The sequence below is a fragment of the Littorina saxatilis genome, linkage group LG3 (genome assembly GCF_037325665.1).
Source record: "Littorina saxatilis isolate snail1 linkage group LG3, US_GU_Lsax_2.0, whole genome shotgun sequence".
Classification (NCBI taxonomy): Eukaryota; Metazoa; Mollusca; class Gastropoda; order Littorinimorpha; family Littorinidae; genus Littorina; species Littorina saxatilis.
In genome coordinates, this window is record NC_090247.1 from 13,517,784 (window position 1) to 13,528,839 (window position 11,056).

The 11,056-nt window shown below is 40.4% G+C and overlaps 1 long non-coding RNA gene across 4 annotated transcripts; it reads left to right on the forward strand.

The window, feature by feature from the left end:
• Positions 1-4,288: 4,288 nt before the first annotated feature.
• On the forward strand, positions 4,289-10,802 carry LOC138961667 (uncharacterized). Of its 4 annotated transcripts, none has more exons than XR_011454270.1 (7): positions 4,289-4,775; positions 5,107-5,282; positions 5,605-5,779; positions 6,398-6,604; positions 7,430-7,538; positions 8,475-8,587; positions 10,001-10,802. It is a non-coding gene; the product is annotated as an uncharacterized lncRNA (long non-coding RNA). The 4 variants fall into 4 exon arrangements; XR_011454268.1 differs by having other exon boundaries at positions 4,321-4,775; positions 6,490-6,604; XR_011454271.1 differs by lacking the exon at positions 7,430-7,538 and having other exon boundaries at positions 4,320-4,775; positions 6,490-6,604.
• The last annotated feature ends 254 nt before the right edge of the window (positions 10,803-11,056 follow it).

An 11,056-nucleotide genomic window follows, 5' to 3' on the forward strand; every position in this document is an offset into this window, starting at 1 on the left:
TATTTGTGAGGTGAAACCACGTCGTGTTTTTAACCTCCCTAAATGTTGTACAGGCGAGGAGTAGAGACTAGAGAGCGTAATTCACGTGTTTCATGTGTTTCACGCAAAACTGGCTTTAGCTTGAGATGAGCTGTGTTTGAGACATGTAGCTGGTCAGGGGTAAATAACGTCACAGCGTTTGAGATTTTCAACCGGGGAGGTTGTCGGCGCGTGTCAGACTTGTTCTGGGAACAAGTACTCTTTCAAGAGACGGGTCTCTTAAGGTAAATGATTTACTATGTTGTATATTATTGACGTTGGAATACATAGCTGGAGCGTAAAGGTTAGTGTATATAAAGTGCACCAAATCTTAGTGTGAAGCGTTGAGAGAATTCTTGATGTAATGGTATCACGGTTTTTCATGGGGAATTTCTTGAACATAATTGCTGCGCATTTATGTTATGTTTAAGACGGTCATGCTTTGTATGGGGAGTGTTATTCATAGATTAAGTATTAGTTTGGATATTGAATGTGGACGGAATGTGAAAGTGGAATGAACGAGAATGTATGAGTGGTTCATGAACGTTTGGAAGAAGAGATGGTTTTAGAGAATGTTGTATTAAGACTTGGTTAAATTCTTTAGGAGTTTCCATGAGGGATTTCCATGGCGTATAAGGGAGGGTCCTTACACGGGAGAAGCGCGAGACGATGGTGGGAGCAAGGGACCACCTCGGCGCAGATGACTAGACGAGTGGAGTCTTCATCGATACCGGTCGTAGCTGACGACGGTTGTTTCCGCTACGGGCGGAAGGGTTTCTCGGGGAGAAACCTGGAAGGTGTGTGTTGGCATCTTCAGTGAGAGGTGTGTTGGCATCTTCAGTGAAAGGTGTGTGTTGGCATCTTCAGCGAAAGGTGTGTGTTAGCATCTCTGTGTGTTGGCATCTGAATTCATTATTCTACGAGGATTCAGCGAGACAAGTAAGTGAACTGGCGACATGCAGTGAGCCGTGATACGAACTCGTGAGTGTCTGTTGGTACCTTCTTGTGTACGTTAATCTATATTTGAGAAAGTATTGTTATAATATGTATTTACATGCATTGAGTGAAAGCTGGAAGATTGTGCGAACTGTGTGTCTAAAAGTTGTTTCGTATTGATGTATTTAAAGTGAAGAAGTATGTTGTTTTTTTGGTTGAGGAAATAATGAGCCTGCATCCTCCCAAATTCTGTTTTTGAAGTGTTTGGTGTGAAAAGGGTAGAGACAGTGCAATAGGGCAGAACACGTACATTTAATTCACATGCAAACCACTTCGTGACAGCTCTGTATTCTTGTTTTGATAGATTCCGCGCAGTAATTATGCACCCTGTCAGAGAGACATGGGCGATACGGCATGGACCGATGATTATCAGAATGAACACGAGCTACAACTCAACTCACTTATTCAAACAATTAGTACAAAATTGCAGTCCTGCAACAACAATTACAGACCCACTACAAAAACAACAAGTCGCGTAAGGCGAAATTACTACATTTAGTCAAGCTGTCGAACTCACAGAATAAAACTGAACGCACTACATTTTTTCACAAAGACCACACCCAGCTGAAAAAGTACCACACGATGTACTATAGTATACTATAGTAAACTATAGTAAATGTACCCTGTACTATAGTAAACTATAGTAAATGTACCATGTACTATAGTACATACTGTAGTACATGGTACTTTGTACTATAGTACTGTGTAGTAAATGTACCATGTACTATAGTACTTTGTGGTACAGTATAGTACTTTGTACTTTGTACTATGGTACTTTTTAGTGAATGTACCATGTACTACAGTAGTACTATAGTACCTAGTACTTTGTACTATGGTACTTTTTATTGAATGTACCATGTACTACAGTAGTACTATAGTACCTAGTACTTTGTACTATGGTACTTTTTTGTGATGTACCTTGTACTACAGTAGTACTATGGTACGAAGTACTTTGTACTATGGTACACTGTGGTACTTTGTACTATAGTACTACAGTACATAGTACTGCGGTACAGTATAGTAGTAATAGTATACATGCATTTTGTGTTTTTATTTTTATTGTTTTATTGATATAACTTATCAGCTAAGTATTACTTTTTTTGTTTAAATTTGATTAAAAAACATTGTTTTTAAAATTGTGTTTTATATCACCAGTTGTGCATGTAAACGTGTTGTGTGTGTTTTTACAAGGTAGTCATACATATAAGATTCATTATGTTTTGTGCGTGCGTGTGTGTGAATTAAGCCGTTTGTTGGAGATGACATGAGATATTTTCAAACTTGTTAACTGTGCATTTGCAAAATACACGTAGGAATACTTTGTGCTCACACACACACCACCACCACTCACACACCGTCACACATACACATACACACACACACACACACACACAGTCACACACACGCTCGCACGTGCACACACACAAACACGTGGGAACGCACATATTCACTTAGGAGAAAGGACTTTTGTAACGTCAGATGTACATAAGTATAGTTAGTTTTTTGTAAACAGTTAGCATCAAATGTGAAATTAATTTTTCATTAACGTTAGCTGGAAACGCTTCTCACAAAAAAGTTTTCAAAAGAGAATTTAACAATTGCTTTAAAAGTTAAAGGATAAGGATACGCGATAAGGATAAGATTTTATATAGTCCTGTGAGGTTGCCCTCATGGAAATTCGGGCTGCTTTCTCCATGGGGAAAGCGAGCTGCCATACAGTATACGGCGATACCCACACATTTTGTTTCCTGCATGCGTGTATTCATGTTTCCGTGCCCTGAGACTTTCGCTGTGAACTTGGGTTCTTTATCGTGTGCATGCGGCCACCGAGGAGAGTCTGCACGATGTTGACTCTAGGAAATAAATCCCTCGCCGAACGTGGGGATCGAACCCACGCCGATTGCGACAACTGGTTTTTAAGACAGCGCCTCTACCGACTGAGCTATTTCCCGCCCGCCCGAAACGCTTAGTAAAATGGTCTGCAGTGAAATTTTGAAACAATACCTTTTTTAGGTTAAATTTAACGTTTGCCAAAATAATTCTTCATGTAGGATCAAGTGCAAAGTTCTTGGTTTGACCTGAAGTTGACTGAATTTTGCTGTGTGTACAATATTGTTTCATTTTAAATAATTTGAGAGAGAGAGAGAGAGAGAGAGAGAGAGAGAGAGAGAGAGAGAGAGAGACAGAGAGAGACAGAGAGAGACAGAGACAGAGAGAGACAGAGAGAGACAGAGAGAGGGTTGTGGCATACAAGCATTACAAACAAGTGTTTTTTCACCCATGCAGAGAGGCACCCCTATTCTAATCACATCATATACACGGACATTCACACACACACACACACACACACACACACACACACACACACACACACACACACACACACAATATGAGATTTAAAAAAAGGTTATGGAATATGTACACATCGAATGCTTAACAGAGAGAGAGAGAGAGAGAGAGAGAGAGAGAGAGAGAGACAGAGAGAGACAGAGAGAGAGAGAGAGAGAGAGAGAGAGAGAGAGAGAGAGAGAGAGAGAGAGAGAGAGAGAGAGAGAGAGAGAGATCATAATTAACTTTGTTACGTCAGGATAAAGGTTTTAGGCTTAGCCTCAACTTCCAACCTGTCCTTGCAGGGCCGGACTACCGGGGGGGGGGGGGGTGTTATGGGGGTTGCGCAACCCCCCCCCCCCCCCTAGCCTAAACATGTACCTCACTTATTTAAAACATTTTTTATTATTGTTTATTTTATGCCGTTTCATGCAAGGAGCGACCATTTTCCTATCTCAGAATATGACCTACCCATCAGCTTCAGGGGGCTTTGCCCCCTGACCCTCACAAGGGGCTCTGCCCCTTGACCCCGCCAGGGAGAACATCCCCCTGGACCACCACTGGCAACCCCCCCCCCCCCCCTCTCTCTCCTCTTTGCCTAGTCCGGCCCTGCCTTGGAACATATACAGAGAATAATTGTAAACGTAAGCAAAAGACTGCACACCCACACACACACACACACGCACGCACGCACACGCACACGCACATGCCGCACTCACGCCCACACGCATGCACACACACAAACCGCTGACTGATATTCGCTTACCGAAACACACACACACACACACACACACACACACACACACACATATACCCCCACGCCCCCCCCCATACACACATCCCCCATACACACACATACTGCGTAAACTCACACACCGTCACACACACACACACACACACACACTTGTGTGCGTTGCATATCTATGCACATGCTAAAATGAACAGAGCAGTACCTAAAAGGAACTGTAACTCATAAAATTAAATAACTAGTAAAAACATTTAAGTTTTGGTTGAGTATATATATACATAAAATATTGGACTAGCAAAGTCATCAAACACAAGACCAAACAAAAACAAAAACAAACTGAGCCGGCTACTTTCGATACGAAGAAAGGGTTCGCATGCGAGAGTTATGTCCCTTAAAAATCGAAGAGGAGACCACTCCGAAGTAAATCAAGGGACAGCACTAGTAACTGATTTTCAACGAACGAACGAAGAAAGTGTTTGCACCAGGGAGATTGGAAAAAAGCGGGCTACAACATCACGAAAGGAACCCACCAAGAGAGTGTAACCATAATTCAGAGAGCAGAAGATGGATCTGGACTGAGAAGTAAGCCTTCAAGAGTTTTCCACGTAATCGTATCCAGATTCGCTCAGGAGTTATCGAGTGATTTGCAACTGTAACTGCCAAGTCATCGACTATCGAGTGAGGAGTACGTATAATTATTCTTTACTCCCACAACTCTTTTTCACTATCACTGTCACTACCCGTATCCGAATATTTTTGAGATTTGCAAAGTTTATACCATTGTGAGAATCTGAATCTGATACAATTACAGTGACCATTGGGCCGTCAGGTTGGTTTTTTTCTCTTTGAGTTTGAGTTTGATGTTTTTACTTTGAGTTTTACTTGTTTGTTGATTCTGGATCTGGCTGCCCCACATGGTGGTGTTCGTGGGGAGTACGTGACAGAGGCGGACTATTTCGTTAATTTGTTTACTTGTAAATTCCCATTTTGAAAACATGTATACATGACTTTTTCAGATTAAAAATCTGTCGGCAATGTGGAAAAGAGGTTGAACTGGTAACAGGAACAGTGAGCTGGTTGATCAACTTGATGGCATGGCTGTACCAAATCATTCAATTGGAACGGAACCGACAAAAACACCAATGTTTCCATTCTTCTTTGTGCTGAAAGTTTACACTGACAGGGACAACAAGTAAGTGACATTTTAAACTCTTGTCTTAAATTACCCGTACCACTTGTATAACACACACACACACACACACACACACACACACACACACACACACTGACACACACACACACATATTTAAACATCAAGTTTTTCTGTTCACTTTCAGTGATGGACGGCCTATCTGGTGGCCTGTAATTATTCCAGTGTCTTGGGGGCACAAGAGGCAAAACTGTTTGATGTTACTTTTTGTGTTTTTATTTCTGCATGCTTTATTTGGATTACTAGAAAACCTCTTTTTATTCCTTTGTGCAAATCTATTTGACCTTTATTCTTTTACTTTTAGTGAAAAACAAAACTGCCTGAGTTGGTGGGGAAGCTTCTGGACTCCAGGTCAAAAAAACAGTCGGCAGGGTGATGACAGATGGCTGTACCAATGAGTCATTCAGATAGAAAAGGAAGCAGACACCAAGGATTCCATTCTCTGTGCTGAAATTGTGAAAAGTTGTACTCTTTAACCAGTAAGTAAATTATTAACAACAAATTATAAAATTTCATTTCAAATTTAATGTAATTTGCAATTATATTGTACTAGCATAGCTGAATTTGGTATTTATGATCCACTTTTGTGTAATGTTTGCAACACACACACATACATTCAAATATAAACTGCGTCTGAATCAGTGATGGACATTTCTTGTTTGATTCACTGTCTTGGAGTTTGATCAAATTTTCAAACAAATTTTGCTTTTCTTGGGTGTGTGTTTGTTTTTGTTTAGCCCTTAATTGTGATGCACAGACAGACACACACACTTAAAGACACACTCCCTTTTAGGACCTTGCTTTTTTCATATTTTCTGTGAATAACCTTTGTGAATCATCAATCAACGGCCTTTTTAAGACACCCAGGGGTCCTTTTTAAGGCCTATTTTTCTCAGATATTTTGAGGTCTAACAAGGGGAGTTCCACTGTATGAGCAAGCCTTAGTTCTATGTTTAAGTATAACAATGGGTGAAGTGCATCTGACTTTATATTTGTCATATCATTTTAAAAGCCCTTAAAAAGTTTTGTTGATCATCATTATCAAAATACAGTCATGAAATTTCTGGCTGGATACTCAGTCCTCTCTTGTGTTACAGATGCTGTGAAGCGACAGGAGGTGCTCCTTCAGCAGATAAGGACAACAACAAAGAGTTTTGTATCACTTTATGGAACTTGTTATATCTTTCAGGGTCCTAAATGGAGGGTTTCACTGGAGCAGTGACTGTTGGACAACAAGTGCAGGGTGTGTTTGGACCTCCTGGATCAACATGTGTGCAGAACTGCTTAGGGCTTGAACTTCATGGGTGTGTGTAGGAAATTTCATATTAGATTTTGATATTAACATATTCCTGTGGTGCTATATAATTTAAATTATATGAGTAAATGAATATGTCTGTATGAATGTACGTATTTGCTGTGTCATTGTGGCATAGATATATAGACCTATAGCAATAACAAGACATACATGCTGTGAATGTATGCTTTTATGCTCTCCTTGTACAAATCTGAATTAACTGAAATTTTTCTTAATGGCCAAGCACAGCCAGCTCTTTTCGACCTTTACATAGGGCCACAGTCAGAGATTGTAGAGTACACAGAGACCATTCATACTTCTTTGCGCTAAGGTAGGACTGCAGGTTATGTTTTTATCACGGCTTTGTCAACATACTGTCATTTCTGTCCGGCTGACAGTGCTGCAAACATTCATTGGATTGAAAATGTGTTTGTTATTGTTTGTGAACATCCTTTTTTAAAAGACCTGGAAAAAAGCCCCAGAACAGATTATATATATAGTACATAATAATATGTAATTGAATTTAAATTTTCTTTTCAAATCAGTGTCTTTTTACAAACTAGCCTTTGTTATTTTTGTGAGTTTAAGTCAGATATCAACACATACTGAATGCATAGTTCAGTCTTAGAGTGGGAGAATGTTTGAGGCATAAATTGCTTTTGACAACAACAAAAGTTCCCGGTTGAATCGAGAAGCTCCCCCAAAATAATTTTATTACACATGCCTAAAGCCAGCATAGTGCAAGCAGATTTATTTGTGTATGTGCTTGTATAACATGTACAAAGACAGATAATTTGTACAAGTGTTGGCTCTTCATTTTTAATTATTTTTTCAGGATCCTTGGGGGGTTCCACTGTATCTGTGACTTTAGGACAACATATCGAGTTCTGGTGGTTTTTTGACCTAATGGATCAACATATGTGCAGACCTGCTGAGTGCTTGAGGTAAATTGGTGCATTTAGATATATATTGTTTTGCCTACCTGAGAGATACCACCCATGTGTCATGATGTGATAAATGAACCATCTCTTCACAGGCGTGTCTATCATGTAAATGAGGTTGGTTCAAACAACATGTCTGTCAGGGATGTCATTTTCCACTGCTTATGCAAAATCTCAGAGACAAACTTCATTCTCAAAACACTCGCGAGAAAATGGCAAGCCCAAACGTGTTACGAGAATGACTTTGCATCTGTGACTTTGTAATCATGAGCAGTGGAATATATAAGGTCCCTGCCAGACCAGCTTGCCATGACCTCAATGATATGCCCATATGTGCGTGTATGGTTTAGTTACTACATGGGTTATCTCTCCGGTACGTAGGAATTGAAAACAGAATACTTCATGGCTTGCTGTGTGGCACCAGATTTACACTTATTGCTTTTCAAATATTGAAATATTCACGACGGGCGCATTGTACACGCAAGCACAAGACCAAGTGCGCACGGAAAAGATCCTGTAAACCATGTGGGAGTTCGGTGGGTTATAGAAACACGAAAATAGCCAGCATGCCTCCCCCGAAATTGGCGTATGCTGTCTGAATGGCGGCCATACACGTAAAAATCCACATGAGTGAACGTGGGAGTCTTAAGCCCATGAACGAAGAAACAGAAGAAGAAATAATATTCACTTTTACTTGTGTAAACCCAGTAACACACAGTAGGCTATGTAGTGTTCTCTATTTGTATCATTGAAACGCTTCTGTCCCGTCAATCACACTTTAAATTGCCTTATATTTTGGATGACATATGCCACCCCTTTGGTATTCCACTGATAATATTTTAATGTTTTAGCTAAATAGTTTCAGCTAATCGCTATGGAGTATGCAAACACTGGAATTATATGCGATGAAACACTCAAGCTGCTTTCTCTTGCTTATAGCTGAGAGCAGCACTGTAGCTCAGTGACTGTCGGGTGGAGGATCCAATTCCTGCCTGTTTCCGACATAATGGATCAACATGAGTGCAGACCTGCTGAGCGCCTTATCTTCTTGGGTGTGTATAGATGTATACATTAAAGGCACAGTAAGCCTCCCGTAAACCATCACAGAGCTCCCCGAGCGTCTACATACAGTACAAGCATACTTCCATTTGAACGCTCACCGAACGGGAACATCCTGGCTGCTTTCTGTCGAGCGTGAAAAATTTTCAAAGAATTTATTTTCGTGGACTTGGTCCTCTACAACAATGGCGCCTCGTTTTGGTGCTGGACGGCTGTTATGAATATTCAATACCGGAAATCACGCCCGGACAGTAAGCCTCCCGTAAACCATCACAGATACTGTCAGGCTTTTACACACAGTACAAACACCCTTCCATTTGAACGCTCACCAAACGGGAATATCCTAGGTGCCCTACGTAAAGAGCGAGCAATTTTTAAAGAATTAATTTTGCCGATTGAACTCGGGTCAAAAATGAGTTACTTCCCTTCGGGTCTCATTCTATCGATGTAAACTGGCGATAGCCGTGGATCAATGATTATCAGAATGTTTTTGGACCGTGGTGCGTTTTTGCGCTAGACCTAACTTTTAAAATCTAAATAATAAATTGACAGCTTGTCACACAAACATTCTTTAATCATAAAAGAATTCTTTTTTCATCAAGACAAGATCAGTACAATTCGAAGTTGTGAAAGTTTGAAAAAAGAAAAGCCCGGAAGCAGGGTCACGCAAGGGTCGTAGCAGACGGCGGTTTATGCATATATCACCGTTCCTCTCAACAGTCAAAAACCATCGCTAGAGTTTTTGTGAACCACAGCCGTTTGTTTCGTGCATAAAAACGTGCTATTGTAGATAAGCTCACATGGAGTCGCATTCAAATGACTAACTGACGACTACATTGTGAAAAAAGGGAAACTGGATCACACTGGTTCACGATGGCTCAGGGGTAAGATAAACCACGCAAAAATAAATTATTTGAAAATTGTTCGCTCTTTATGGAGGGCACCTAGGATGTTCTCAATCGGTGAGTGTTTAAATGAAAGGGTGTTTGTACTGTAGTCTGTGTGTAAAAGCCTGACCGTATCTGTGATGGTTTACGGGATGCTTACTGTGCCTTCAATTGTATTCATAAATTCACACACACACACACACACACACACACACACACACACACACATACTGACAAAGACATTCATATTCATGCCTGCACACATGCAAGCACAAACATACACGCACCAGCACGTTTCAAACCCCCACCACCACCACCGTCTCAGTCGGTGCAGCTGTTTCGGAGCCTTTAGTCATCATAATACACACACAGACGGACACAACTTTTAAAAGTTAGATATATATATGCACTAAAAGCCACGGCACTTTAAGTTAGGTTTCATTATCATTCTCTTAAAGTTTGGCCCTCTTTGCTTCAGTCTGCATGCTTTCTCATAGTCATACTGCTGTGTCATTGCAGGTTTCATTCCATGCTCTGGTGTGGGTGTCATAAGCAAGAGAGCCTCCTGTTCACTTCCAGCAGATGACTGCATGGTGAAGGACCTTGATACCACTTACAGACGTCAAAGCAGCTAGCTAGATGCCATTGGAGAACAACCAAAACTATTCAGCGGGTGCCATCGGCGAACATAAATACAAGTTACAGAACAGGAAAGCAGATATCACTGGCAAAGGGAACCGGACAGCAGCTACAATAAACTTAATCAGATGCCTGTAGCAAATAATCTGGACACCAATCACAAATCAAACAGATGTGGAGGACAGAGAACATTTCATGTGATTATTGCCACATATATAACCCTGTTTTGAAAAAAAGGGACATAACACCACACTATATACTTTCTGGTTGCATGCTGAAAACTCTCCATTGGACATTTAGTGAGTTTTGACTCACCAGGTCAGGAGAATGTCACTGATGGGGAGCATAATTAGGCTGACTTACAATGGGTAGACAGAATTGAACATTGTTGTTTTCTTGGATGGTTTTCGGGATAGACTTTACAAAGTTAACATACTGCTATGGTTTGATCAATTTCAAACATGACCACATTTGGCATTTTTTCAAAACCACATTTTTGACAAATATCAAGGATGTGTTGCGAAAGCATGTGTTCTTATTTTTCTGAAATGTTTTGAAAGCTAGATTTTTGATACTTTACAGGCTATTGAAGTTGGATGACCTGTAGATGTGACCCATGTAAAATTGACCCTCATAAACTTTTAAGTTCACAGAAATTAATAATAATAACAGAGAAATGGTATTATTTTGAATGTGTTTGAAGCAAGATCGTTGTAACTCAATAACCCCCCGCGGGTTAGGGGGAAGAATCTACCCGATGCTCCCCAGCATGTCGTAAGAGGCGACTAACGGATTCTGTTTCTCCTTTTACCCTTGTTAAGTGTTTCTTGTATAGAATATAGTCAATTTTTGTAAAGATTTTAGTCAAGCAGTATGTAAGACTAGACATGTTAAGTCCTTTGTACTGGAAACTTGCATTCTCCCAGTAAGGTCATA